Consider the following 5,953-nt stretch of genomic DNA (forward strand, 5'->3'; position numbering starts at 1 on the left):
CTTATGGTGTTTTATAGCTGGTCAATCCTTTGAAAGCTGTTCATATCATATCCTTTCACCATTTACCTATTAGAGAATTTCTTTTTTTTTTTTTATTTAGTGAGGCAATTGGGGTTAAGTGACTTGCCCACAGTCACACAGCTAGGAAGTATTATGTGTCTGAGGCCATATTTGAACTCAAGTTCTCCTGACTCCAGGGTCAGTGCCCTATCCACTGTGCCACTTAGATGTCCCTGGAGAATAACTCTTGGTGTTATGCATTGGTGCAAGTTCCTTGTATACTTTGGATACCAGATTTTTATTGGTAGTGTTTAATGGAAATATTTTGCCAGCATAAAATTTTTCTCCTAATTATATCATCATTGATTTTTTTGTGTGAAAGATTTTTAATTTTATGAAGCCAAAGTTGTCTATTTTATCTTGTCTAATCTCCTCTAACACTTGTTTGGTTAGGAATTGGCCTAAGGTTACATGATTTCATTTCCTTCTAATTTTTGAAAATACTGTGACCACTTGTATCTAGGTCATACCTCCATTTTGCACTTATCACAGGCATTTGGTGTAGTATATTGGTCTAGTCTTAATTTATGCCAAACTCCTTTCCAGTTTCTCATCCTTTAATGTCTTTTTTTTTTTGCAATTGGGGTTAAGTGATTTGCCCAGGGTCACACAGCTAGTAAGTGTCAAGTGTTTGGTCTGAGGCCAGATTTGAACTCAGGTCCTCCTGACTTCAGGGCTGGTGCTCTATTCACTGTACCACCTAGCTGCCCCATTTCTCATCCTTTAAAAGAAATTTTTTGCCCAGTAATTTATGTTCTTGGGTTTATTAAACACTATTATTGTTTTTGATTGTTTTTGTTTCTTGATTACCTAGACTGTTGCATAGATCATCTTCTTGTCACTCATGAGCACTGTGGATTTGGGGGACATTTTTCTTGTATTATTTGTTGTGGTGGTAGGATTCATTTCTATCAATTTTCTATTCATTTCTAGGAAACCTCTCATTCTAACATCTTCCCAAGATTTCCCAAAGTAAATGTTTTACTTCCCGAGTAAAACATCCTATGTACCTAGAGAAATAGCAAAATGACAAGAAGGGACTAATTAAGGCATGTGGGTTCGAATCCATAATATCAAGCCAACCACTTCCTTTCTAAGCCTCCATTTTTTCACCTCTAAGATGAAGTGGTTGGCCAAAATGAGCACCATCCAGATGACAACCAAGTCTCTATTGTCTCTGTTATTCTGTGATTTTATATGATGCATGTGATTAATATCAATTTAGCCTCGTGTGTGTATGTGTATATGTGTTTGTCTTGGCAGAGGTGGGGAACCTGTGGTCTTGAAGCTACATGTAGCCCTCTAGGTCCTCAAGTGTGGCCATTTGGCTGAAAGTTCTGTGAAGTTTGGATTCTGTCAAAGGGCCGCACTTGAGGAACTCAAGGGCCACATGTGGCCTCGAGGGCACAGGTTCCCCAACCCTACTGAAATGGATCTATGTTTTCATTGTATTAGATTCTCCCTACAGTGATGAAGGCCACAACCCATTCGTGTCCATTCATCTTTTGTGACTTTGGTCCATGGTCTCCCGTAAGGTCACCGTAGTAGGCCCAATCAGTGTTTTGGGGGCCCTTATTTGCACTCTCTTGATTTCACTTGGATACCCTCTTGATCTCGAATTCTGGGATGGATTTCCTCAATCACAGTAGGGATTCCCTTTGGTGAGCATCCATATCCCTCTTTTGTGCCTCACCTGATATTCATGGTCAGAGGAAAACCAAAGTTGTCTCTATTATTATATCATTTGAGGAATCTTGAATAATTTTGCTGGTTGCATGGGAAACAGCCTATAAGAAAGGGAGATTTGTGTCTATCAAGTCAGATGCCTTCATTTATAACCAAGAAATTATAAGCACAGCAGGATCTTGTATTCTCAGCATCTTTCAATCAATTGTTAGATAGTAAAAATGCAGTCTACTAGAGAATATCACTTGTGAAAGCCTCTTTTCCATACTAATATCCTCATCAACCATGTCCTCGATTTATGTGCATATTATTCTCATAAAATTTTGAATTTCACATTTTATCTGTTTGTTTGCTTAGCATTTTTATGTAGGCACCCTTGGCCTGGGCTCACAAGGGCTGGGGCATTCATCCCTCCCTGACATGTACCCAGCCATGTAGTTTAGACCACGTCCATTTGCTTAGAGCTCTGTCTGGTAAGAGAGGGAATCCCTTTTCTCATGCTCATTAAATCCTCACCCCAACAACCCTGGGAAGGTATTTAATTATAGTAAATTAGCACATAGCTCACAAGTCTGTGGGGTCCCCCAAAAGGAGAAAGTGTGAAAAGGATTCAATGTACAATATGAATTAGATATGAGACAGATATTTTAATCCTATACATATAAGAAAGGCTAAACATTAAAACTATTCACAAATGTACATTAGGTAGACAAAGGTAGACAAGAGCCCCTGGCAGAAGTCTTCCTAATTGAGTCCACAGTTGATATGGGGCATGGCAGTGGGGTCACCATGATACTGGAGTAAAGAAGAACTTTTCCTTCACTATTCATCACTGGAGTCACATATGCCACCTGGAGAATCTCAGCTGAGGGGCCCTAGACAGAATTTTTTCTATCTGTCTATCTATTTATCTGTCTGTCTGTCTTTCTGTCTGTCTGTCTATCTATCTATCTATATTTTATTCATTCACTCATTTATTTTATTCATTTATGAGTTTATTTATTTTACTCACTTATAAGAGTTAAGAAAAGGGGATTTACTTAGCCAAAACAGGAAAAGGACATTCAACAAAGATAGGAATTGAGGACACTTGGAGTTGATTCAGCCCAATGAGGCTTACTGGCCTGAACTGCCCATCAGCTGACTTAACAGCCAATTGTCAGAGGCCCCTGGGGCTCCCCTGGTTGCTTTGTACTCAAGCAATAAGGAAGTGATGTCAACAGTCTGAACCTTAGTCCCCTGAGCTGACATAGAATCAAGAATGGTCTCAAAACCTTTCAAAGTGGGGACGGAGCCAAGATGGCAGAGTAAAAGCAATGACTTGCTTGAGCTCTCCCCTAAACCCCTCCAAATACCTGTAAAAATGGCTCTAAACAAATTCTAAAACAGCAGAACCTACAAAAAGACAGAGTGAAACAAATTTCCAGCCCAAGACAACCTAGATGGTTGATCTGAAAGGTATATTGTGCCGGACGGGGAAAGGAATGCAATTTGGCTTAGGCGCTCAGGCAAAACAGGCCTCAGTACTGAATCACAGGCAGCTGTGGTGGTTTCCAGACTTCTCAACCCATGAATTCCAAAGAGAACTTAGAAGATCAGTAGGAAGAGTCTCTGTCTGCAGTGAGAGAGAAGCTCGGTCCCAGCCCCAGTCCCCAAGCATGGCCCTGGGGCAGCAGCTACTTCCTGAGCTTCTGACCCACAGACTGAAGGGGAATTGAGAGGCTAATCAGAGGGGTTTGCAGGGATCTCTCTGCTGGTGCAGGTTTCTCTTGCTTTGCCCGGGCTTGGATCTGGGTCACAGTTCTGGGTGGTGGTCTTGGGGCAAGGAGGAGTGCTGGTGTGGTGGAACTTGTAGTAGCGGTGGAGAGGGAATCCTCCTCCCAGTTCCAAGACAGAAAAGAGTGCGTGTGGTTGCTCATAAACCAGAGCATAGACCAGGAAAGGAGTAAACCCTTCATCCCTTATCATATCACCTTGGAAGAACAGAAAATTTACAGGTCTCTAGAAGTATCTCTGAAAACAGCTGCACAAAACCCCTGAAGCTTTGGACAATACATTCTCCACACTGGAAGCAGACCCTACCTTAACAAAGAGTTTATAACTCAAGTAATTGGCTGGGATCATGAGCAAGCAGTGCAAAAAGAGTCAGACCATAGAATCTTACTTTGGTGACAAAGAAGATCAAAACATACAACCAGAAGAAGATAACAAAGTCAAAGTTCCTACACTCAAAGCCTCCAAGTAAAATATGAATTGATTCCAGGACATGGAAGAGCTCAAAAGGATTTTGAGAAGCAAGTAAAAGAAGTAGAGGAAAAACTAGGAAGAGAAATGAGAGTGATGCAAGAAAATCATGAAAAACAAGTCAACAGCTTGCTAAAGGAGACTCAAAAAAATACTGAAGAAAATAGCACCTTAAAAAATAGCCTAACTCCAATGGCAAAAGAGGTCCAAAAAGCCAATGAGGAGAAGAATACCTTAAAAAGCAAAATTGGCCAAATGGAAAAGGAAGGCCAAAAGATTACTGAAGAAAATACTTCCTTAAAAACTAGAATGGAGCAATTGGAAGCTAATGACTTCATAAGAAATCAAGACACTGTAAAACAAATCCAAAAGAATAAAAAATTAGAAAACAATGTGAAATATTTCATTGGAAAAACAACTGACCCGGAAAATAGATCGAAGAGAGAGAATTTAAAAATTATTGGACTATCTGAAAGCCATGATCAAAAAAAGAGGCTAGATATCATCTTCCAAGAAATTACCAAGGAAAACTGCCCTGATATTTTAGAACCAGAGAGCAAAAGAGAAATTGAAAGAATCCACCAATCACCTCCTGAAAGAGATCCCCAAAGGAAAACTCCTAGGAATATTGTAGCCAAATTTCAGAGTTCCCGGGTCAAGGAGAAAATATTGTAAGGAGCCAGAAAGAAACAGTTCAAGTATTGTGGAAACACAATCAGGATAACACAAGATTTAGCAGCTTCTACATTAAGGGACTGGAGGGCTTGGAGTATAATATTCTGGAGGGCGAAGGAGATAGGAAAATGGACACTCAGTGAAATAGAGGACTTTTAAGTATTCTTGATGGAAAGACCAGAGCTGGATAGAAAATTTGACTTTCAGATACAAGTAGAACATGAAGAGTTAAACAAGAAAGAAAAATCATAAGAGACTTATTAAGGTTGAACTATTTATATTCTGCATGCAAAGATGATATTTGTAACTCATGAATCCTTTGTCAGTATTAGAGTAGTTGGAGGGAAAAAATTATATGTATGTATATAGATAGATAGATAGATAGGTAGATAGGTAGATAGATAGCACAGGGTGAGTTGAAAATGAAGGGGTGATATCTAGAGAATAAAATTAAGGGGTGAGAGAGGAGTTTACTGGGAGAAGGAGAAAGGGAGAGGTAGAATGGGGTAAATTATCTCACATAAAACAAACAAGAAAAGGCTTTTATAGTGGAGGGGAAAGGGGGGAAGGTGAGAGGGAATGAGTGAATCTTATTCTCACAGGATTTGGCTTAAGGAGGGAATAACATATACACTGAATTGGGTATGGAAATCTATCTTACCCTACAGGAAAATAGGGGGAGAAGAGGACAAGAGAGCAGGAGGGTGATAGAGGGGAGGGCAGATTGGGAGAGGGGGTAATCAGAAGTAAACACTTCTGAGAAAAGACAGGGTCAAAAGAGAGAAAAGAATAAATGGGGGGCGGGATAGGGTTAAGGGAAATATACTTAGTTTTTCACAGCATGTCTACTATGGAAGTGTTTTGCATAACTGCACATGTACAACCTATAATGAGTTGCTTGCCTTTTCAAGGAGGGTGGGTGGGGAGGGAGGAAGGGAGAAAATTTGGAACCCAAAGTTTTAGAAACAAAAGTTAAAAAAAATGTTTTCACATACAACTGAGAAATAAGATATACAGGAAATGGAGTATAGAAATCTATCCTGCCCTATAGGAAAACTGAAGGGCAAGGGGATAAGAGAAGGAGGGGAGAGAGAGAAGGGAGGGCAGATTAGGGATATTCAGAATGCATGTCATCTTGGGGTGGGGGAGAGATGAGATGGGGAGAAAATTTAGAACTTAAAATATTGAGGAAGTGAATGTTGAAAACTAAACATAAATTAATTAATTAAAAAAAAAACCTTTCAAAGAAAACTTAGCCTAGCTTGTATGAATGCAGGGGTTAGGTTAG

Source organism: Vombatus ursinus, unplaced genomic scaffold, assembly GCF_900497805.2.
Source record: "Vombatus ursinus unplaced genomic scaffold, bare-nosed wombat genome assembly UNPS02004405.1, whole genome shotgun sequence".
NCBI lineage: Eukaryota > Metazoa > Chordata > Mammalia > Diprotodontia > Vombatidae > Vombatus > Vombatus ursinus.